Source organism: Apteryx mantelli, chromosome 3 (genome assembly GCF_036417845.1).
Source record: "Apteryx mantelli isolate bAptMan1 chromosome 3, bAptMan1.hap1, whole genome shotgun sequence".
Classification (NCBI taxonomy): domain Eukaryota; kingdom Metazoa; phylum Chordata; class Aves; order Apterygiformes; family Apterygidae; genus Apteryx; species Apteryx mantelli.
In genome coordinates, this window is record NC_089980.1 from 50643901 (window position 1) to 50669388 (window position 25488).

The 25488-nt window shown below is 40.1% G+C and overlaps 1 protein-coding gene across 4 annotated transcripts in view; it reads left to right on the forward strand.

Annotated features, from left to right (window-relative positions):
• Window positions 1–25488, forward strand: part of PLD5 (phospholipase D family member 5) — a 189966-nt gene that overhangs the window by 84084 nt on the left and 80394 nt on the right. The window lies entirely within an intron of this gene.

Genomic DNA, 25488 nt, shown 5'->3' on the forward strand with positions numbered 1-25488 from the left:
AATAGTTACTATGACCAAAGGGGTTTATTTGTAAAATCAGCTAAAGATAATAAACATTTTGAATCAAGTCCATAAAAATATTCACAAACAATGAAAGATTTACTTTTCTTTGGGAGGTGTACACAGCTGCAGGTGTTTAATCAGTAGCAATGGTCAAGGAGTAGCCACCTATTTTCTAAATGCTGCCTTTTATTTAAAGCCCACTTATTTCACTTCAGAAGTTAGAAGGTCTTTGTAACAATTCACTCCTTGTTGCGTCTCCTCTCTCTCTCTATCTCCTTTGCTCTCCAGCAATCCATCATGATGATGGTATGTGGCTTTTTTCCTCTTCCAGGTTTCAGGTAATGAGAAGTCATTGAACTCATACTGGTACTAATAACGTGGCAATGAAGAAGGGCATTTGACGTGTTATTTATGGACTCCCTATGCCTCTCACCATCTAGGGAGGCAAGAATACTGACTGGCATTTTATTAATAATGACTATAGTATGGGGCATTTTTCCTAGGCATTAATGACAGGTTGGGAGTAGAAAGTAGCTGGAATTGCGGCGAAAAGCAACTAACCCTTGGTTTCAGCTCCTTAATCCCCAGTAATTACCCTGTGTTTATGCTATTATCTTGGTTCAAGATCAATAGCAGTAGCAAAACTTTGAGTTCTCCTGTCCATGACTTCTTTTTCTTTAAGACTGCATGTTGTAAATATTGTCTTGTTGTTCAGGGCCAGTGTTTTAGCTAGTGCATGCTAGATCCTCACATCGTAGGCCAAGTGCTAGCCTTGAAAACGTTTGTGCAGAATACCTGAGTGCATGAGATACAGTGCAAAGTAAAATTGCCGATCCGTACATCAGAAAGAGGAAGAGATAAAGAAAGGGTCTTTGCTTATGTTCTGAGCAGAGGTGTCTTTTCAGCATCTGTTTCTGTTTGCAAATACCATGCAGGCACTTGGTTAAAGAGCTGCAAGTTAGCTGTTTTAAAGGCAAAGCAGTGTCCACCCCACTGTGCCTTGGGTTGGTGCTGGCCCCTTGCTGGTATTGGGTGTAAATGGAAAGCATAGCTAGTAACTGGCAAGAGCAAAGCACTGCCTAGCTGAACCTTGCACGACCTTACTGAGTGAAACGGCGATAATTTTAAGTTTAAGCCAGCCTTGGGCCCTTTCATTTTCTGTAAAGTGTTTTGCTTATGTGTACATGTCACGCTGTCATGCTATGAAGGTTCGATAGCAACGACTGAGACAGTAATATAATAATAATAAAAAAGATGTTTATTTCCTCACACAAGTTCTTGGATTAGTAACATCCATTAAAATAATGCGATTACTAATTTAGGAAGGATAACACAAAACCATCAGTTACTAATTTAGAAAGGATAACCTGAAACCGTCGATTACTGCGTTATTAATTGGAAGGACTGCTTATCCCTACTTGAAAGCTTTCTTGTTCACTCTCCTAGTGAGAGGGCTCTCAACCTCGAGGAGTTACCTTAACCCAGCGTCCCAGGAAAAGGGGAGGGGGGGGATACTCACGGTCCAGCCGGAGAGGATGGTCAGGTCACGTTCCCGTCCCTGCTCAAACTCTCCTAGCTCCCAAGTCTCTTTTTATACGGCTGGGGCTCTGGGCAAACACTGCTTTTGCTGACTTTTGCGAGTTTCACAATCACAGGACTGTCTGTTTGTCTGCTTGGGGGGGGGGACCCTGCTAGCGAAGCAAGACCACAACACCTCCGTATTGTTTCTTCCCTCCCCGGGGGTCCGTGCAGATTCCAGGTGGCAGACCTCTTCAGTCTTGTTAATGCTGCCATTCCGCAGCCTTGCGCATATCAATCCTTGCGCATATCGGTTGGTAGACGACTTTAGTCCTGTTAACTCTTCACTCGCCCGTCAGTACAACTAGTGCCGTCTCTTTCTTCAGCTGCTTCTCAAACCTGCTGCCCAGTGTGGGGCAGGGGATGTGCTGAGGTCGCCGCTCTGCCCCGCGAGGTGCCGGGGCATCCTCTCCCCTTCCCTCCCGCCCTGCCGGCTTAGTTCTCTGGCTGCCTATTCTCCCTGAGGCAGGAATCGCCACCTTACCCTTACTCGGTGCAGTAACCGAGTTCCAAGTTAGAAAGTACTGCTGAAAGACTCTACTGGAACACCGAAATTTTCTGTCTGGTCACCTAGTGGCAAAGACTAAGTAGTCTCTCTTGTTTGGAGAGAGAATTTACCTTACAGATTACTTCTGAATTAGTGTGAGACCCCTACATAACAAAGTGTTTTGCTTGTTTGAAGAGCTAACATGTAAAATTTACTTCTTTTTTCAAATTTACCTCATTTTAAATACTTAGCTTTTTATTGTTATTTTTGTGTAATTGGTGGGTAGGATTGTGATGACAGTGAACAGTAGATTTTTAACAACATTTATCTCATTAAAAACGAAGTTTAGTACAGTCTAAAATGTGTTTGGTATGCAAAGCATTCACGGTAAATTATAGACTACTTGAAATCTGTGTTTTGACACTGTGCTAAAGGAGCAATGGTAACTCAGATGATTGTGTTCACTGTTTTTTTTTTAAAAAAAAAAACATTTCAAATGAAAAAGAAGCAATTTGAAACAGTATTAAACATATTCAAAGTGGTGAAATCTTTTTATGAATTTGAAGCCAACATGTTTCATGTCAGAAATTCGAAACTAATAAAATCATGTTTGCAATTAAAAAACCAATTTTCTTTACAAAAGCAAATATTTTGTGTATTGTTATTAAACAGAAGCAAAATGCTTTGGCTAGTGCTTAGCAATATTTTGATGAAAACTTAAAACACTTTTCTTTTTTTAATGAAATGGGTTCATTCACGTTCTTGTTGCTCCTTGTAGCACAATGGCAAAGCCCTTATTTCAAGTAGTCAGTAATTCATTATGTGCTTGGGGTTTGGATAAAAAGGTGTTTTGTGTATGTGCTTTCTGTTTTGGGACTTTGGAGTTTTTGGTGGAAAAGCTGATGTCTTCTGCCCACAGCAATTTGTTCAATTAAAAAAAAAACATGCTGTATTTCCCTCTGGAGCGGTTGGAGAGAAAGCACTGAAAAATCCTTAGGTAAATCAGCCAACCAAGCACAGCCTGGTGCAGTTTTGACATCTCAGCAACCACAGAATTTAACTATGTAAAAACTGAAAAAAACATTCCTTAACTTGCACAAAGCTTTTTGTTTCTTTCAATTCAGTGTAGATTATTATGTCATCAGAACTTCTTAGTGTCCTTAAAAAATAAGAAACCAAATTGAATATGTTACATGTTTGTGTTTTTTTTACAGCAAGTGACTTGATTGCTCTAATCTTTTTTTAGCTGTTTGTCTTTCAGTTATTTGATTTATAATAGAAAGCTAGGAGCCACAGAAAGCGTTTGTTTTTCATGCATGGTCCCACCCTCATCAGGCAGGCTGTTTACATGCTGAGAAGGGACACCACACTGCATTTTTCCAGCTTTTATATGCTTTAAAGCAGAAATAATTTCTTTTTCATGAGACCATATTGTTATGACTCACTGATGTATTTTATAGCTACACTCTAATTATAATTTATGTGACTATCACTTCTTGTCTTCAATAACTAAAATGCCAGAACATAATAATGGGTAAATTTTTCATGGTCCCATGTTTTAACAGAGATGGGCTTGTTATAGGTAAACGCGACAAATTGACAACCACTCGGGCCGGGTTGCATAAATTCCAATTTAATAGAATAATTGAGCAAGTCACAAGTAAGCAAAACAGCGCTGGGCGGCCGGGGGGGAGTCTCCTGCTCCACCAACGGCGCGCGCGATCCCCCCTCACAGTCTCCTTATATGCGATTCCAGTTCCGGGTATACGGGGCACTTCCTGTAACTTCTGCGGTTGCGCCGGCTGTTGCTAGGGGGTCTTCTTCAGCCCTCTGGTGGTCGTGGGGATGAAGGCTGGAGTCTTCCTCTGCGCTGTGTGTGGTGACCCTCAGGTCACGCATATATTTTACAACTGTGTGACCTCGCCATTGCCATATTAGGCTATCTAAACTAACATCGCCGCCTCGCTGGCTCCACTCAATTATCTCAGGCGGGGTACATGCCCTCATTACAGGATGTTGTGGTTTTAGCCCGTAATTAGCGCCTAGTTTCATCGTATAATCACTTCCCGAGTTGATGTAACAAATTAGCACCTATCACAGGCTGACACTGGAAATGTGATTCTCTTCTCAGGTATTCAAGTACTCCAATTCACAACTAGTAGTACTGGAGACTTGGGTTGAGCTTCTCTCTAAATTATAAGTGAAAGATAAATTTGTTATTTAAAATAATAATGTATGTCTTCTCCAATGAAAACTCTCAAAATGATAATTGCAATGCAATTATTTAATACTTAATTAAATTCAGCAACAATGAACAAGATAATCAGGGAAGGAGGACTGCCTAGAAGATGTGGAGTGCATAATGTAAAATAGTATTATGAACTTGCAGTTGATACTGAAAATTGCCATTTTATATTGAAAGCAGGGGGAGAATTCATTACAAGTTTTTTTGGTTTTTTTATTGTTTATTTTGAATTTCATTTGAATTTTCCACCTACCCCGCACCCCACTTCTGTTACTCAGTTTCTTCAAGTTCTGGTTAAGTGTCGTATGAAAAAAACAAACAAAATTCAAGGAAAATACCTTATGTAATGGTTTGAATTAATTTGATTAAGTGCTATACCACGCTGCTTTAACTTGGTGCATGAAACCTATAGGAAAGCTTGCCAAGCATTTTATGTTCTGTTTGTATCAAAGGGTAAAATTATGGGGATTTCTTTTAATACTGATAAACTAATAATGAATTAGATGCTTGGCAAAATTCATTGTAAATTGTCCCTAAACTGTGTTTAAAACTGTTTTTTTTCTGAGGCTGTGTAGTATTAAATTAAACTTTTGTGTTAGATACGGCATAGATGTGCTGTTCTGTTCTGGAGTATTGCTATGGCTTTACTTCCTGAGAATGAGAGCAAGTTTAAGGCTGGTCAGTGCCTGTGCCAGGCTCTTATGATCTTGGCCTGTGGTTGCCAGGCAGTTGTGTCTAGAAGAGATGAGATGAGATGACTTCCATGTTACTTAAGACCATCAGTAATTTTTTTTTCCTGGAGTCTGTCTGCTTTTGGAAAAAGTGCTATTTATACTTTAAGCAGTGCAGTTTTCAGACAAAATGTGCCCCTTTATATCAAGCTGTTTGCAATTCTATTATCTTGAGGCCGCACCTCATATTCCTCTGCTTCCAGCTTCTTCCCATTGCCCCTGCATAGAAGAGAGCTACAGGAATAAACCAGATCCACTTCCAAGTATCAGTACTTAAAAGGTCTGTCCTAAACTTGAAAGCTTGATTAATCATGGCAGTTGCCATGAGCCCATGGCATCTTAGGAGGCTTGCATGCCTTCTGCCTGTTTGGGTTTTTCTGTCTCAGATTTGTCCTCCTTCCTCTGCTTTTCCTTTTGGTAACCTCTGTCAGAATTTGTTATTCTGTAAAAAAAAAAATTTCATTTTATTTTCACATATGGCCTTGAACAGAGATACTCCTTGGTGAATCCATCTGAATTTCATACTGATTTTCCATTTGTTCTTTCAGGGATTAAACTAGATTCCCAAATATTTAGTTGTTATTGTTAGTTGTTATTATTAGTTAGTTTCACAAATATTTATTTTCCAGTCATGCAGTTTGTAGATTGATATTATGTTATTGTGTAAATATGTAAAGCTTAAACACCCCTCAATTATAAACAGACTTATTTTAAAAGTATATTTTTCTGATTGTAGTTATTGAGTTAGTGGCAAATAAAAAAAGGAGTAAATAGAAAACAATGCAAGGTGCATAGGGCCCACAGAATGAGTAAGCTTATAAAGAAAGAGGTGGGGGGGGCTGGGGAGTTTTTTGTTTGTTTTGGGGAGGATTTGGGTTTTTTTGTTTTTTTTTTTGTTTTTTAAGCCCACTGATGGGGGTGCTCCCTGTGGATCTGGGCCCTTTCAGCAGATATTAAACAGCCCTGGAGGGGCCTTTTTTTTTTTTTTTTTTTTCCAACAATACATTCTTTGCAGTCATCGATAACCATCTAAGCTTGACTGTTAAAAATGTTCACTTGTGATTTTCATGGCTTTCAAGTTAAAACATTTGTGATTCTTCTGCATACTAATTATTTATTCTTTTTTTATATGCATAAAATCATGAGATGTGAAGAATTGCTGGGCCAGAAATAACTAAAATTGAGCATTAATGAGATCAAACAGACAGTTAATGGATTTGAAATGAATTACCATAGAATCCCTTATGGATAGGCTTTTTGGAGGTTATTTAAAATGATTAAGCTACAGCTAAATTCTGTTCCAACTGAACTATTGGGAATTTTGTTATTGACTTTAAGATGACCGGTGCTTAACTTCTGTTTGGCTTCACTGCCATCCTGCCCATCTGCCTCCTCGGGCGAGGGGCACGTTTGGACTGATGGTTGTGCACGCTTTCCAAAGATCAACTGGGGTGCACCTGGAGTGCAGGAGGAAACCTGTCAATCTTGGAAGAAGCCTTTGCCTGCCAGTGGACAAATAGGAGAGGCAGGTGCTGATATTTTGTTACTTCCTTTCCTTTTCCCTGTCACCGTTAATTTAAACCTTCGTAAGGTCTTTTGCTTTCTCTAGCTTTGTCTCTGATCCTATCTTTGGAATTGTGATAATAGGAGCATTTTTTGGAAGATGCTGTGCAGCTCATTAGTCAGTTGTGGTGTTTATCAGCATCCACTGGGACCAGGGGACAAAGATGTACTTGTCCTGCCACAGCATCTCTATTGATAGGCATAGTTTGGTTAAAGAGAAATAGGTCATAGAAATTCTTTCTTCAGCAAAGACTGTTTGTTTTGGACTACTATAATGTGCTGTAACTAAAGTACCACTTTCTAGAAACAAACTCCACTTCTCATCCCTGAGGTTTTTCTGATGTTGGGAAAAGTGTCTGAAATCCTTCAGATCAATATTCTCTTTCCAAAATGTCTTCCCCCTTCTGTTATGGTAGACCAGAAGAGGGGTCTTGAAAGACTGAACGAGTCCTAGATGATAAGGTGGGAAGAATCTACTTTGAATTGTAGGCTTTTTGGTGAAGGTCCAAGTGTTTCTACTTCCAACCCTACTAAAGGTTAGGAACAGTAAGTTAATCCAACTGTGGCATGCTGGTTTTGTCTGCCCTCACATCTACCTATCTTCACATAGCGACCTGATAGGGACTGTATTATGTTATTGTCCAGTATATGTTAGATGTTGCACAAAAACATGAGGTGACATGGTCCCTGCCCTAAAGAACTTAGTCCTGATCTAGTAGGAAAGTTAGATGCAATAACTTATTATTTAACATCTAAAATAGTTGCCACAGCAATATGCTAGAGTAGTGGAAGTCACCACCTCTGAAGTGGAACTGTGAAGAAGGCTGGCATGGAGCAAGACAATCCCTGTCTCAAAATGCTGCTGAGCTTTCACTGAATGTTTCTATCCTGTAATGGGAAAACAAAATTTAAGTGATATAGACTCATCATTTAATAGTTATTCTCTTAGTAGGCCTTGATATATTAATTAGCAAGAGATGTATGTGATAGGACATAGTGTTTAGGAACTATTAGGAACAGAATAAGAAAAGAATGAGTGGTAGTTTAGTCTGTATGAGTATTGCAGGCAGCCAGGTTAATTTAGCTTTAGTTACTTTAACTGAAAAATTACAGGTTCAGAAAATATTGGAGATGGTAGACAGAAATCATTTTGAGTTTTTTGCAGGGAAAAGGAAAAGCCTGAGTACCGAGTAGCCAATAAACATCTTTTTTCCTTTTTTGGATCAAGATAAGATGGTTTTATCAGATCCAATTACCTTATGTGTATTAAGAGAATGGAACGTTATGTTTGTGTTTCTCTCTCCTTGAACCTATGTTTATGCAGCAGTTTCCAGCTGCAAATATCCAAACGTTTCTATAAGCATAGTTGCTGAACTGGAGCATTGTAGGGAAGTTTTTTGCTTTATTAGTTAGTTTTCCTGCTGAAGATTCTTTGAAATAAGCTTTACTTTTGGTTTTATTTATTTGCCTTTCTTGTCTTACATTTGTTTTCATTCTATAATCATTTAATTTATCATTTCTGTATATCTCATTCACTGTAGCAAGTTTTCCACAGTACATCTGTATTGCATTTTTTTTTTAATTTACTGATTATAATACATGATTAAATCAAGTAAAATTCTTTTCATCTTTTGTGATGAAAGCCTGATCTCTTGGGGGATAGGTTCCTTGAAGTTCTATGCTTTCCTTGGTAGTGTTTGTAAGTCAACAGAACCTTTTTTTTAAAAAAAAAAAAAAAAAAAGTTATCCCAGCCTGTAATTTTGGTTTCAGTATTATACAAAGTTTTAGCACAGCTATGTTGGAAAGGGGGATAGAAATGCACCTTGATTTTGTAAAAGATAGATTGTGCAGACTGACTTTTGCACATTGCCTGTGACAGGTAAATGACTTCTTTAACAAGGTATTGCAATGGATCTCCTCTGTATCAATGTGAGCAAACCATTTCGTGGATGTGAAATTGCCACAAGTGCAACAGTGAATACTATAAAATGAATTGACAGGGAGGGTACAGCAGTGTTCCTCAAGAATCAGCTCTAGGATCAATACTGTTTAATGTTTTAACTAGTGTATCTTGCCCAAGAAAGATTTTGAAAATATTGTCAGTATTAGAAAGAACCTGATAATTCTGCAGAAAAACTAGGTAGTATTATAGAAGATGCAAGCTGATCTTATGGTCTGGAGTTTTAGAAAAGTTATAAAACTTAATCTTACAAAGTGCAAAGTCATTCCTTTCAGGTGAAGACCAAGAATGGGTGCTACAAATGAGGAACTTAACAGCTGGAGGAGATGCGGTACAGGGGCAGAACATTTTCCTGTGTCATTAACATAGACTATTTAATTTTATTTGATTTTTATTGCAGTAGGTCTAGATGACAAGCTTTATCAGTTTTCTGTTCATTTGAAGTCAATGTAAAATATCTCTAGCCCTTATCATAGATTCCTTATTCCTAAATTTAAATTTTTGCTTTTCCTTAACAACAGTTCTCTTGTTGCCCTTAAAGAGCATTCGTGATATGTAGTAGTGATACCAAGAAATGGCACTGTGTTTTTGTCACCTACTCAGAGATTGGGCGTGCCATTGGCAAATCTCTTCAAGGATTGTATTCAGTTTCTAAATCCTACTTTCATAATTGGCTAAAATGATCTTGCAGAGTTGATAAGCCATGATTGATATTGCCAATAAGTAGCTTATTTCAAACAATGGTGGTCTCCCTCATACAAAAGGCACCAAACCTTTTGCATCCATGGATTAGTTCAAAACTGTTTCTTCTGTTTGATTGAGCTGACATTCTTGTTAATGCCATCGCTGTTTCATCAAGGTAGAGCAGAAGCTGGGTGAAATATCAGCTGTAGTATTGGGCTCGGAGGGTTGTGATCATCAATACAACATCCAACTGACAGCCAATTACTGGGTGGCATCCTGCAGGAATCAGTATTAGGCCAGTACTGTTTAATGTACTTATTATGGATCTGTGCAACAGGACAGAGTGATTCTCAGCAAGTTTGTGGATGATACCAAACTGTGGGGAGTGGTTGATGTGCTGGAAGGTAGGGCAGCTATTCTGGGGAGCTTGACAGGTTGGAGAAGTGAGCAAATGCGAAGTCTTGCACCTGGAATAACCCTGTGCAGCAGTAGAGACAGGGTGCTAGCTGGCCAGACAGCAGCTTTGCAGAAAAGGACCCGGGGGTCTTGCTGGACAGAAAGTTGAATATGAGTCAGAGGAAGGCCAACTGCATCCTGAGCTTTATCAGCAAGAGCGTAGCCAGCAGGGCAAAAGAAGTGATTCTTCCTATCCATTCAACACTCGTGAGACCCCATTTAGGGTACTGTGCCCAGTTTTTGGCGCTACAATATCAGAGATGCTGACACACCAGAACAAATCCTGTGGAGGGTCACCAGAATGATTAGGGGGCTGGAGCACATGAGGTACAAGGAGCGACTGAGTTTGTTCAGCCCAGAGAAGAGAAGGGGAAGGGGAGATCTTATACCGTCTATAACTACCTTATGGGTGGTTATAGGAAAGACGGAGTCAAACTCTTCTTGGGGGTACATAGTGACGACGCAAGAGGCAACAGATACAAATTGCAGCACAGGAAATTCCAATTAAATAAAAGGATTTTTTGTTCCACCATGAGGGTGGTCAAATACTGAAACAGGCACCCAGAGAGGCTGTGGAATTTCCATCCTTGGAGATGCTTAAAACTCAAATGGACAGAGACCTGAGCAACCTGATCTAACAGGACCTGTTTTGAGCAGGAGGTTAGACTACATGAACTTCAGGGGCCCCTTTCAACCTGAATTATTCTGCTATTCCGTCTGCTGTTTTGTTTACTGGAATCCAGATTAGAGCTCCTTATTCCTTTCTGCAGTTGTGTTGTTTCTTGTAGTTACTTGAGCTTTTTATGTCTGCTTTTCAGAGGACTGTCTGCCTTCCATAAGATTCAGTATGGCATGGGTGATTCTTTTTTTTGGCAATTTCTTATATCTTTGCCAAGGGTTAATTCTGGGACTTTCACTAGAATTTCTTTGAGTTTTTTTTCTCCAGATACCAATTATGATACAATTTCTTATCAGGCTCTGGGGTAACCCCTCAAAATTGCTCTTCACAGGTTTTCTGTCTTTTCACCTTCTTTTTGTCCTCTGTGCTTCCAAACATCTCTTATGTTAATTTTTCATGGAGTTCATCACTCCTCAGGTTCTGTAGTTAGTCCATCTTGGTTTAGCTGAAAATGATCAAAAAAAAAAAAATCCTCAGAAGCAACTTTGAGAGAAATAAAGCTACCTCAACTGTCTGCTGTTCTGCTGGAAAGTGTTGCTTATGGTTTCAGAAAAGGGTTGTTAAAAGGTTTTCTCAAGTCTGTTACACATCTCAGCATTCACCTGATATTTAATTGCTTCGTTTTTTTCATTCTGGATATCTTCTCACTTTGTGTTACTTTTTGAACTTCACGTAATACAGCAATCACACAGAAGCAGGGAATGACAGAGGTCTGTTTTAGTCAGTTTTCTGAGCAGCTGACTCTAGAGCCTCTTAAAGATACATTTCCCCACAGATGTCTTTAGAATTAAATTTGACCAGAAAATGTATGATCTGAAGGCAGAAAATAAATATAGGTGAGCCAAAAATGCCCCTTCCTCTAACTGAGAATGGGAAAGCTTTTTCAAATTTGTGAGGTTGTAACAGAACGTAAATAAGTCTCTTGATTTCTCATGGTGATTTATGTACCATTTTGGTTAACATTTTGATTTTGCTCACTCCTAGGCAATAGTCTAACTATAATTTCACTAGAGTTTCTGTTGTTATACTGTTTACTGGAAGCAATTCCTTAGAGAAACTGAGATAAAAGAAGATAGAATTGCTTAGAGATTAATACAATACAATATATATCAGGCAAGGTGTATCCAGAAGTGCAAAGGAAGCATTAATGCCATTTTGAAAGGCATTGGTAAGATTTAATGTGGAATACTATGTTTAATTTGACTACCAATATTCAAGGAAGTTGAACTCGTACAGAGTAGGTGCAGGCAAAAACAAGAAAGAGGTTCTAGCAATGGAGAGCCTATTTCATGAAAGACACCTTTAGGCACTTGGCTGAGCAGAGTGAAAGCTGAGAAGCAGTAGGATTGTTGTCCGTAATATCATAGGAGAGAGGAATTCCAGGGTGGCAGAGGTTTTATTGAAAGTAAAGGATAGCGCAGATTAGAAGATATCATGTGTAGCAGGTTTCTGCCTGTGAGAGCAGCAAGATAAAAATATTCCAGTATGAGAAGTGGAGGTAAAAACCTTTCTCAGTTCTAGTATCTTTTCCTCATCATGATAATTTAAGAATGAAAATACATGAAATGTTGCCAGAAGTAGCAAGGACAGGGGCTTGATCATCCAGGAAACCCTTTCCACTTGAGTTAGGGACTTAAGTTCCTATAAACTTTCCATACATGGCTTACTGTATTGCCATGTTAGCCGCTGGAAGATAGGGTGGCAGTGTTCGTAGATCAATGCAACTGTTCTTCCTACTTTCAAGGAATTATCACTAGAAATATGTTTCAGAACTTAGTGCTGTGCTTGTTGTCAATATGGAAACTGCCAAGATACCCATAAACCCTCTTTAAAAAAATAAAATAACACAAATTAGATTTGCCTGATGCCTTTGATGTAAACAGTTTGAATGATGGACAATTTAGGCAGCAGTACTTGAAAGTCTGTCCTTGAATATTGTGTACTCTCAGTGGAGATTTACACAGGCTGCTACTTCCTACTGCAGTAAATCCTAGGAACTTACTAAAGATGGATCCCACTGTGTTTGTCACTATTAGAGTAACAAGGAGTTGCAGCCGTGAAGAGCTTTCAGTCTAAACAGACAAATTGGATATGGGGGAGGAACAGGGTAGAACATTCAGGCAGAACGATGGCTTGCAGATTTCATAGCAATGCCAAGATTTCTGCTACTTAAATAACTTGGAAGAAATTTAATGAGTAGAAGACTAGCTAGAAGGAGCAAAACCAAAGAGGTTATTTAGCATGTAAAACATAAAGAAGAACGAGACTAGGGGAAGGAAGAGCCAAGGGAATGGAAGAGCTCAAAGAGGAGAGGAATTAGAGTAGAAAATGGTGAAAGAAAAGTTGGGAAGTGGTTGGACCAAGCTGTTCTCATGCAGAGACTACCCAGAAAAAAAATGCGGGAATCAGCCTGTTGTCGTTAGAAGGTCTACTGATCCTCGCAAAAGGCCTTTGCTGACTCCAGTCTCAGGCTGGCTGCTTCCTATCATTTCTTTTCTCAAGAGGATGTAGAAAGCAAATCTCTCAAGAAGGAACAGTTTATTCAAAACAATGTGTTTTGAGCACTGAGCAACAAAGTTTAAGTTTCATTGTGCAAAACATCATTAGAATGAAGAATAGCTGTGAGAAAAATTCTCTTTGTTCTCTGTCACAAAGTGCTGCACAATGAGCTGGAGTAAGTGTCTGAACATCTGGAAGAATGAAAAGAGGGAAGAGATTAGAAATAAGGGGAAGAAAGAGAAGAGTTGTGGTGGTCATAAAGAAACATGGAGGGAAGAAATTTATTATGCTACTTGAATTTTCTCAGAGCAGATCTGAGCCCTTGTGTTTTAGTTGTGACCCCAAATAAATTTCAGTCATATACAAACATTGATTTGGCATCTTTCTTCATCAGTGTAATTTTTTTAAATAAGATCACAAAGAAAATGGTTCTCTTTGTGTTGTCTTTAAACACTATGTGTGAGAGGACAGTCTGAAGGGAAGTTCTGACACATGATAAGGTGCTGAAAAGCTTTGCAGCACGTTTTAGACATGAAGTGGCAGAGATATGTCACAGCCCAATTTTAGAGCTTCTTGTAATGGCTGGGACATATCCTAACAATAGCCTAATGAAAGTGTTTTGAGGAAAGGCCAAACATATACAAGGAACAGATGGCAACTTCCATTCTCAGTCTCTGTCCACTAAATGGTTTCACACATATCCCCAAGGCCTGTATCTGTTATGCATAGAGGAAGACATGAGCAGAACACTTTGTGCGCAACGTTTGCAACGTTTGACCTCTGTATTCTTGTGCCTTTTCAAATGTGAAATTCAGCCCCAATGTACTCTAAAATGAATGATGATTAGTGTCTAGAGGAACTGTTACTTTCTTTGACATAAAAATGCCTTTGTGTTTCATTGGAGAACAATTTCTGCATATTTCAAACAAGCAGTTGTTCAGTGATACAAGATTTATATGAACCCTAAGAAATTTGTTTCTGGTCAAAATGTAGGAATTATCAGATTAAAATAGGGTACAAATCAAAGTTCTGACAGCAAGCAAAGAATGACAAGACTCTACATATCCACGGTATGGTGATTTTTCTATTGACTAGTAATTCTGAAATGTCAGCTCCCATCAGTATTTGGGGAGAGTCAGATGGATGCTCTACCGATTTGGTTCAAATACTGTCTTTTTGACATCTCTAGTGGCCTTATCTGTCAATCCAGAGACATTTTTATGTTATGTTGAATACTAAATGTCTCTAGGTGCTGAATCTTCAGGTTACTTTGAAAGTTTTGATTTCTTTCAATTCTCATTGTTATTTAGACAATATTGAGGAACTCAGAGTTGTTGATTCAGGCTGGATTGAGATATTGATGATCTGGTGCTGCATTGGATCCTGCAAGATTCAGTTGGAAGATAAATGATTAATGAAATAAGACACCTGAATGTTTCTTGAAGCAAAACTTTATTCTGCCTCTTAGAAACTCATACTTGGGTGTCACCATTGCAGCCCTTCCCATTGGCTTTCTTTCATTATTGAATAAGGTACTAATCGTCAGGAATGAATATAGGATAGCTGGGCCCATACAGTGTAGGCTTTTGTGGGGATAGTGTATTGGTTTTGTGGTCAAACCAGCTTTCGTTAAGTCTGTGGTTAATCTACTCTTAATTTTTGGTATTAAGTTGGGTTCTCTTGTTTTCATGAGCCAAATTCATAAATCACAGTGAATGATGGGTGAATAAAGAGCAGCATAAGAACCTTTATCATACAGATTTTCATTCTATGATGTTTTTATATTTGCTGTTATTAAATATAGCTACGCTCATTTCTTGTTTGATGGCTTGACTTTTCTGCTTGATGCTATTTTTTCCCTTAACTGGTGTTAATAAACAAAAAGCCATGAGATATTTACAACTATTCTGTAACATGTTTCTGTTCTGACATGCTACAATTTTATCTGTTTGGTCCGTATAGGTGTAAATGGTTGCAGGAGGTATAAAGAGAGGAGAAATTGCTCTGAGTAATTAAGAACTCTGGTTATACTGGGCTCTATAATAGGATTGTGAAGCAGGAAGTTCCAGTAAAATGTTTTAATCTGGAAGAATTAGGTTTGTATGTCCAGGACCTGAAATCTTCCTTGCTGAATTAGTGACCAATGCCAGATTGAAGCCTACATGGCAAAACTCTGTCATATCTATTCAGTAAATTGACAGTGCACCTCAGTAAAGATTTCTTTGGTCCACTGCATTAATATGATGCCAATTCTACCTGATGGAGAGAGATTTGGGGCTCTCAGTTGATGATACCAATTAGTGATTGCTACTTCTCAGCTTTGTTTTCCATTGCTTATGACTGGACTTCAATCATCAGTTACATAGACTTGCTTTTGAAATTAAAAAAATATCTAAATTATCTAGTTCATGTTTAACATAATAGAGCTAGAAACCTAAAGCAAAACAGTCAAACAAAACCACATCTTATTTTTTTTTCCAGAATGTTCTTCACATATGTGTCATTTTTTTGCCTTTTGGTTGCATTTTAAAATCTTTTTTCCCCCTTCTTTTATGGGGGTTTGTTATTGAGTCTTACTGATGATAAATAGCTTTATAGTATGGAATCAATGACCTTCATTTCAGCATCCTTATTTGTGGAATAAGGGGCTATTGAAAAAGGATTATGTGGCCTGAGCTTGGATAGATAATAGTGGAGGGAAAAGATCAGTATCGAGCTGGACTGACCTGCATAATGCAAGAAGATGCATAAGTCTGCATTAACTTTAAGCACATGAGTAGTCCTAACGAAATCAATATGGCTACTTAAAGGCTTAATGTTAAGTTGCACTGTGTTTACATGCTTTCTGAATTGAGGCAAATATCCCTCATGTCGCCAGGAACAAAGGAAGGTCTTTATTGTTTGCCGTTTAGTTCTTGTGTTCTTTTCTCCTCATGTCTGTGTCCTTTTTTCATTTGATACTTTATATGACTGGTATCCTAGTTCCAGCATCAAAATGGTCCTGGCAGTATAGATTGAATATCTGCCTGAGGCTCAGCCTTGCTTCTCCAAGAATTGTTTAGGCACAGAGGAGGTACCATCCACCATAGGCTGAAGTGACCTTGTGAAACAGCTGGTCAGTTCTTTCCCTCTTTGGGATGCAGTTTTGCCTTTGAGAATGAAATGCCTGAATCTGCATCTGAAATGCAACTGTGTACATCTCACTTTGTCACCTAAAATACATTTAATTAGAAATCGTTCACAGGTTTGAACATTAGATGACTTGTGTTCATGTATAATGGATGCTTCATTTGAAAATAATCTGTCTGTGGTAGGTTACAATGCAAATATTGTCTGTCTTATAACTTGAGGGAAGTTGAAACTGGAATTTTTTTGCTGGGTAAATTTTTTCTCATGATGATGGTACCAGGGGGTGGGGGACATCTTTTTCTTATATAATGATCCATAGTGCAGTCCACAGAGAAGAGATATTCCTAGAGTGTTTATAGTTATTTTTTCATTAGGCCCAGAGAATTGAGCATAATATTCAATTGGTAAAAACGAGTATTGTTCCACTGAGGTAACTGCTGACTGAAGTTTTTATTTTTTTATATTTTACTAGCCAAGAATCTGGCCCTTAAAATCTGCCAAGCCCGACTGACACATTGTGCATGTCTACACGCTATATTTGGCCTGCAGACATCATGATGAATGGGCATGAAAGCAGTTATGTGGGAATAACAGTAACAAAGTGATCTGCAAGTTGATTATGAAAAGATTATGGGAAAAAGGCCTAAGTGATGAGTTAGAATACGAGTCAGTATACAGTTAGCATACTTCAGTTGCTTCTGTGGACTAATAAGAAAAATTGGAAGGAGCCTAAGTGCAAAGAAGGTGCAACCATAGAAGGGGAAAGCTAAGAGGCTGCTTCTAATTTTAGGCGTCTGCTGCGGTGCCTAAGGCTGGAGTTCAGGGAGCACTTAAGGTTGGCGGGTCTGTTTATACCCACTGCTGTGCCATAGTCTCCTGCGGCAGCTGCGTGTTAAAGAGGACCGGGGAGCTCGTTTGGCTGAAGGGGATCTCCGTATTCTGCTTTCTGGTTCACAGTGTAGCCATGCAAGTGTGTGTTGGCTCAGGGAAAGGAGCAATGTGGTGCCGAATGGGGGTGTTCACTTACTTTCATGGCAGAACCAGCTTATAGCGGTCACTGAGGAGGCAGTAAGGAATCTGTCATTCTCTACGAAATTAGAGAAAACTTTAGACTCTGGCCTTAGGCACCTGAGATGCATGGTGCCTAAGCTTGTTGCTAACTGCTCTGCTAACCTAAGATCTTGGACTCTCAACAATATTTGCAGAATTTAGACCAGAGGTTGGCAGATGTGTCAAACCTCTTGCAATAGGTGCAGGACAACTCAACAGACTCCACTTTGTGTTTGCTTTGGAAATCATCTGCCTCTCTTTTACGATGTAAAATGCTGTGGCCCTGTCCTGTGTCAGGATGACCAAGATGGTCAGTGTGACTGAGGAGGCACTGACTGACCACGCGTGATGAAGAGCTGAAGCCCAGGACCAGTAGGTGCCTCCTTGGCACGAGGCAGCTCCCTTGCTGCAGCCTTTCGTATTTCATTGTGTGTTCCAGCACAACAGTTGTGTGGCCTCATTTACATACACACCATCACCTGTTAAACCACTCCCCTTATATCCCAGTAGGTTGCAATTCACACGTCCAGGAACAGGGAAGTTAGGAAATATGCATTAGACCATCTGCTCTACGCCAGGTTTTTATTCTCTTACCGTCATATCTGTGTCTGACTACCATTATCTTCCAAAATGATATCCAGACAGGTTCTGAATATGAAGAAATATCACGAGGTGAACAGTCTTCCTTCAGAACAGACCCTGGTGCTATTTGTCTGTAGAATTCTAGCACAGTTTGATTTCTTGAAATAATAAATGTTAATATGCTTATTGTGCTGTCTTACCATTGAGTGCATGGAATCATGTTGAAAACATGTATTTGTCAGGGAGACACTGGCAGCAGCTTTTCAGTTTAAACATCACACTGGTCTGCTCCATGCAATGCTCCAAAATGTTCAGATGCAGCTCTGTACCTGGAGCCCTATGCTCCATGTCTGCAGAAAGATATATTTAATATCAGAAATCTGAATATATCTGCCTTCACTGAAGACCTAACTGAAAGTACCAACTTAAGCCAAGCATTCAACTTCTCAAGGTTTTGTCTCTGGAGATCAAAGTCTTCATGAATAAAATTCAGAAAGTCTACAAGCAAATATCTGCCAAGAGCTTTTGTAGTGTGCATATATTCAGGCAGATGCACATGTATAAGCACACATGCACATGCCCCACTTATCAAAGGAGTTTCTCAGTATTAGAGGACTGCTGTAGAGCTTATGATATTCACAGCTTGATGGTAATAATGTAGGTTCTTTTGAGTACACAAACGTTTGAGTTCACAATCCGTTTTAAATTAATCTTCTCTGTTCTCCATTTTTAACCACCGTGTTCTGCCATGAATTTACTTAAGGGAGGGCATGGGGATGGGGACATGTTTTATTTAAAATGGGATATAGCATTTAATTATTCAAATACACTGCATACCTTTGTGTTCTGGAGTCTGATACCAAGTGGAAATATGGGTTTGATCTTGCAATTATTACCACTTTCCCTAAGGGGAATATCCAAATGTATCAATAAGTTGTGCCTTACTTCCTCTTTTCTTAGGACACTTTTTCTCTGAACCCAGCAGAAACAGTTTGTTCTGCATGTTTTTGAGATAGTGATTACAGCCTGTCTAGAAGGATATTTCTTAATTCCTTCCAGAAACAAGAGCTGGAGCTGTGGTTCTGTTGAAGAGCTAAGGGAGAAGATGGGCTTGGTCAACATGACAGCTAATGAGCAGATCTGAGGGGAAAAAAGTGGTAGATGTGGTATGATTTAGGAGGAAGTAGAGAGCTTGAAGGGGCATGGTGAAAGCCTCAGTTAAAAAACCTGGTTTGGAAAGGGTCTTAAGACCCTGGGGTATAACAAAGGAGGAGCTAGAACCCTGTGAGGAGTCATGATCCTCCAGGGCAGAGACCTGTGTACCCAGGACTTCTGGATTAAGAAAGGTAAAGAGGCCGTGAGAGGGTATCTTTAAGTAGGACCCTGGTGTAGGGGCAGAACTTGTGCAGAACTATCCCTTCCTCGGTCTGAAATATAGCAGCCTTATGACAAAGATATCCTTTGTTTATCTTTCATTTCTTTGTCTCATACAAATTGTTGGAAAGTTTTCATATCATATTTCTTCCCTCTAATGGTGAGTAAATTCAGATGTCATGGAGACGTTTAAGTGCATTAGAACTGGATGTTATCTAATATATGACTCGGGATTGAGACAAACCAGAGTGAATAATGTTCTTCAGTTTCATTGTTTTAATATAGTATGAATATTTAAATATCAAAAGAACTTGCCTTTTATACTTCCGTAATTGTTTCAGCTGAACTTCTCAACACGGAGCTATAAATGTTTGCCAATAACCTTAAGTTTATTGAAGGCACAGACATATAGCATATGCCTATTTTCACTATCCTAGTCCTTTTTCTACTCTAATTAACCCAGATGCTAAATTAAGACTGTCTGTGTTTCCTTCAGAGGAAAAAATCAATGTGAGTTCAGAAATGAACCTTCTAGCTTTCTGACCAAAGGACTGTCAAAGATAAAGGAGAATCCTTAGCCTGGGACAGAATTTGCTTGGAAATACTAAATGCAAGTCATGTAGCTGAGCTCAGAAAAGTCTTATTATTGAGGTCAAGGTCTATTCTTTGCTAGAAATTAAATACCATTATACTGCTTACCATATTTCTGTTTGCTTAGAGGAGCTTGAATCTCAGTTGTGACCCTGGTCCATCTCTGTAACTTTGCAGAAATCATTTAACATTACTTGTAGGTTTCTGTATCTGTGTGAGGTAGGGTTGAGAACATTCAGCTATACAGCGGAAGAGGCTAGCCTGTACTGGTGTTAATCAGATGAAATACATAAAGCACCAGGAAGTCTGAGAAGGGGAAGACATCTCATTCAATAGGTGTAAGGTTATCTGCTAATATGATTCTGAGCATGGGAAAAGTCAGTTTTAACCATCATGTTACATTTGTTCAGTTTTGCTTTGTTAATATGCCATTATTGAAGAATAGATTATGCAACCATGTCTGATCTTCTTCTTGAGGTCTGTGAATGACCTTCTCTCCTGGAAGCTTTTGTTACACCAGCTGTTAAAAATGCACTCTGTGAGTCATATTGGAACAAAAATGAGAGCAAAGTTTAGCTTTTATTGATGGAATTTGGGCCTTTGCAGACTCTTGCAAAACCCAACTTTTGCACAAAAAGTTTAACAAAACTTTTCTTAACTTTTACTGGGTTTTTGCTATTGTGCCTGAAGAAGAGGAAACATTATGAAGGCAAAATCACTTAGTTTTGAAACTTGGTGTTTAGGGTTTTTTAACTTTCGAGCTTGGCTGAGTTTTTGAGTGGGCAAAATAAGTTCATTATTAAAGGGAAGTGCGTGAACTCTGGAGACAACATTTTAGCTAGTGCCTAGCTAAATAAAATGTCTTTTGCCTGCTAAGGAGCACAAAGTACTTATGTTTAGTTAAAAAAAAGACTGGGAAATCTATTAAAAGTTGTTATCTGTTCTGAAGAGCAGTTTCACTGACTGGGAGGAACGCATTTGGCTCCTGTTTTGTAGTCAGACCAAATTATAAAATGGCAGGAGCTGCACAGTCAAATCCCTAATTTAGTTCTAATGCTGTGGCCTGCCAAGTGGTACACAGAGTGAAAAGTGGGCGCTGATCTCCTCCTGGTGAAGAGCAAGATGAGCCCAAGAGAGGCAGAACGAGCTTCCTTACCAAGAGGCACCTTGTTCCTGCCAAAGGCCCTTGTAACAGGGAGAGGAATTTCACGTCACCTAGCAAATATCTCCTGCTGCTTTCATTGAATAGGTAAATGGTTTTAACCTGTGCAACAAGAGGAAAAAACTTTTTTGTGTGTATCTTGATGGTATCTGTACCCTCTAACACGTCTGCAGAGCACTGAATCATGTTCGCAGCTCTTTCAGAATTACACTTTAAAGTATAAGATTACAGCTTTACAGAGAGCACAGACCCAAAAGAGAGGTTAATACACAAATCTGGATGGCAATCTGTGGATGGAGATAGCTAAGTTCTGCCTTCCCTCCAAATGGGCTGGCTATGAGGCAGCTTTGCGCTGCAGGCTGTGTCTTCAGCATTGGGGTAGTGCTGTACTTGAACCCGAGTCTGGTGCTGTACTGCAAGCAGCCCGGATGGCTTCCAGTTCAGATCTGTCTTGCTTCCAGCTACTTCTGGAGTCTGGGTATATAATGTGTATATATACTCTTCACATTCTCCCCCTCTTTTGCGCCTAAATAACTCTGTAAAGTCAGTGCATCAGAAATAAACAGGTATGTTAGTGTTTGGTTGGATCAGGGCCCTAACCTCAAAAATAATGTGTTAAGCTTCTCGGACTTGGAGATATTGGAGCTCCTCAAAACCAGAGCAACCTAGTCTAGCTGTCCCCGCTTGGAGCAAGGGGGATGGACTAGATGATCTCCAGAGGTGCCTTCCAACCTCAGCTATTCTGCGGTTCAGTGACCATGTTATCTTTTTGGCAAATTTCAGCCTGCCAAAAACAGAGAGAGGAAGAGTAGAAGTGAAGTGCATGCTTTCCAGTGAGCCAGTAGTTCAGTACAGCCCATAGGAAGCACCACTACAAGCCACTGGAAATGACCTTGAGGGATTCAATCCTCTCAGGTATTTCTTGGGCTCCCATATATTTGTTCACATGCGTTCACCCAGAAGAGTGTGTATGTGAGGCAATATCCTAATGTTGAGCTTCTGTCACATATTTAGTTAAGGGAATGATGTGCACTTTTAAATTACTGTTAAATCAGAATCATATTTGTTAGATTATTACCATGAGATGGTGGAGTTCAGTATCCTGCGAGGAGGCAGCAGGGCACCAAGTAGAATTGCAACCCTGGACTTCAGGAGAGCAAACTTTGGTCTCTTCAGGGACCTACTTGGAGGAATCCCATGGGTGAGGGCCCTAGAAGGAAGGGGTGTTCAAGAGAGCTAGTTAATATTCAAACATGACTTCCTCCAGGCTCAAGAGCGGTGCATCCCTATGAGTAGGAAGTCAAGCAAAGGAGGTAGGAGACCTGCATGGATGAGCAAGGAGCTCCTGGCAAAACTCAAGCAGAAGAAGGAAGTATACAGAAAGTGGAAAGGGGGACAGGCCACTTGGGAGGAATATAGGAATGTTGTCAGAGTATGCAGGGATGTGACAAGGAAGGCTAAGGCCCGTTTGGAATTAAATCTGGCAAGAGATGTCAAGGACAGCAAGAAGGGCTTCTTCAAATACATCAGCAGCAAGAGGAAGACTAGGGAAAACGTGGGCCCTTTGCTGAATGGGGTGGGTGCCCTGGTGATGAAGGATGCAGAGAAGGCAGAGTTACTGAATGCCTTCTTTGCTTGAGTCTTTACTGCTCAGGCCAGCCCTCAGGAACCCCAAACCCTGGAGGCAAGAGAGAAAGTCTGGAGGAAGTGGAGGAGGATTGGGTTAGAGATCATTTAAGCAAACTTGACACCCACAAATCCATGGGCTCTGATGGGATGCACCCACGAGTGCTGAGAGAGCTGGCGGACATTATTGCTAAGCCACTCTCCATCATCTTTGAAAGGTCATGGAGGACAGGAGAGGTGCCTGAGGACTGGAAGAAAGCCAATGTCACCCCAGTCTTCAAAAAGGGCAAGAAGGAGGACCCAGGGAGCTACAGGCCAGTCAGCCTCACCTGCATCCCTGGAAAGGTGATGGAGCAGCTCATCCTGGAGGCCATCTCCAAGCATGTGGAGGACAAGAAGGTGATCAGGAGTAGTCAGCATGGCTTCACCAAGGGCAAATCATGCCTAACCAACCTGACAGCCTTCTATGATGGAATGACTGGCTGGGTAGATGAGGGGAGAGCAGTGGATGTTGTCTACCTAGACTTCAGCAAGGCTTTTGACACTGTCTCCCATAACATCCTCAGAGACAAGCTCAGGAAGTGTGGGCTGGATGAGTGGACAGTGAGGTGGATTGAGAAGTGGCTGAATGGCAGAGCTCAGAGAGTTGTGATCAGTGGCACAGAGTCTAGTTGGAGGCCTGTAGCTAGCGGTGTCCCCCAGGGGTCAGTCCTGGGTCCAGTCTTGTTCAACTTGTTCATCAATGACCTGGATGAAGGGACAGAGTGCACCCTCAGCAAGTTTGCTGACGATACAAAACTGGGAGGAGTGGCTGATACACCAGAGGGCTGTGCTGCCATTCAGAGAGACATGGACAGGCTGGAGAGGTGGGCGGAGAGGAACCGCATGAAGTTCAACAAAGGCAAGTGCAGGGTCCTGCACCTGGGGAGGAATAACCCCATGCACCAGTACAGGTTGGGGGTTGACCTGCTGGAAAGCAGCTCTGCGGAGAAGGACCTGGGAGTGCCGGTGGACACCAAGTTAAGCATGAGGCAGCAATGTGCCCTTGTGGCCAAGAAGGCCAATGGTATGCTGGGGTGCATCAGGAAGAGTGTTGCCAGCAGGTGGAGGGAGGTGATTCTCCCCCTCTCCTCAGCCCTGGTGAGGCCACATCTGGAGTACTGCGTCCAGTTCTGGGCTCCCCAGTACAAGAGGGATGTGGCACTGCTGGAGCAAGTGCAGCGAAGGGCTACAAAGATGATTAGGGGACTGGAGCATCTCTCCTATGAGGAAAGGCTGAGAGAGCTGGGCCTGTTTAGCCTGGAGAAGAGAAGGCTGAGAGGAGATCTTATCAATGTGTACAAGTATCTGAAGGGAGGGTGTCGAGAGGATGGGGCCAGACTCTTTTCAGTGGTGCCCAGTGACAGGACGCGAGGCAACGGGCACAAACTGAAACACAGACAGTTCCATCTGAACATGAGGAAAAACTTTTTCACTGTGAGGGTGACAGAGCACTGGAACAGGTTGCCCAGGGAGGTTGTGGAGTCTCCTTCTCTGGAGATATTCAAAACGCGCCTGGATGCAGTCCTGTGCAATGTGCTCTAGGTGACCCTGCTTGAGCAGGGGGGTTGGACTAGATGATCTCCAGAGGTCCCTTCCAACCTCAGCGATTCTGTGATTCTGTGATTTTTGGAATAATAGTTTGACATGAAGAATGTCTTCGGAGAATGTTCAACATAACTCCCTCTTGTACTGGCATGTGATTGGATGGGTGGTGGAAGAGGTTCAAAGACCTGGATTCATTTCTCATCTTTGCCACTGTTTGTTTGTTCTTTTGTATTTTTTTTAAAGTCCTAGTACAAATCGCTTATTCTTCTGTGCTTTGGTGTCTCATTCTGTTTAGAGTAGGTAGCCCTCCTTGTTGTATAAAACAACCGTGAGAGCATGGAAAATACTATTCATATTGGGGCTTTTAACAATATTAATTGTTCAGAAAGAAGCTAATTAGGCTTTCAAGAGACCTAGCTAAAATTTTGTTGGGGTCTGTAGCTGTATTAGATGCTGCAGAAGTAAGTCTAAAACCTTGAGTGTTATAATAAAGTGGTTTATTTTTAAAAGCGTGGCAGTCAGTGAAATAAAAAGGGTAGTTAATATTTAGAGAACTAGTTACTTGAGAAAAATTTATAAATGAGGTAATTAAAGTGTTTTAGAATAAAGTATACTTGAAGACATAAAATCAAAGGGTGTGTGTGTGTGTTTAACATTTTGCAGTTTATTTACTGGTATTATGACTCTGGACTGTAATGCAAAAGTTAGGTAAGTTTATTGTTAGCCAGTAGAATAGCAGGTCTCAATTATGTTGTGGAAAACCTAGTCAGTAGTTGTAGCATAACAATATGTATGTCATTTGATCGTTTTTAGGAAATTAAACTTTCAAATATGTTCTCTTATGAAAGGAGAAGCTGTACCTGGTTTTTGTCAGGCCAGAAGGGCAAGAATATGATATCTACCACAGGTTCTTACTGGGTTTTTCTTCGATATTAAAGAGTATAAAACTTGAATCTTTTAGTGGGTTAACTTCAAAAATGTGCACAATTTTCTGAAGTAACTGTAAAACTTTTCATGTGACCTTATTAATAGAAGATATTGAACTCTTCTGTTTTTCTAATAGTCAGAAAGTGCCCGGTTCCCATTTACAGTACAGGTTTAATTGATGATCTGTTAAAAGAAAAAATTTACAAATTATATCCACATTGCTAGAGTTGATAATGATATTAAGTATAGAAACAGCCTGGAAATACTTGATGTGCTTGGATATGATGAAAATGAGAATTATCCAAATCCCTAGATTCAGCTATGTCCTTTCTAAATCTAATTTGTATGATTCACAGTAAAAAAGGCAGATATTGGGGCTTAAATCTAACCGTACTCTAACCAACTTATACAACTTTCACTGTGTTGTCAGTGAAAGTTTCATCTGTTTACCTAAAGACAGAATTGGTAGACTTGTTTGAATTGAGATTTTTTTTTTAAAAGCTCCTCTCTTGAGTGTAGAGAGGAGCTTTACCCTGCTGCAGTTTATAGAAATGAAGCAGTGAGGCAGTATGCT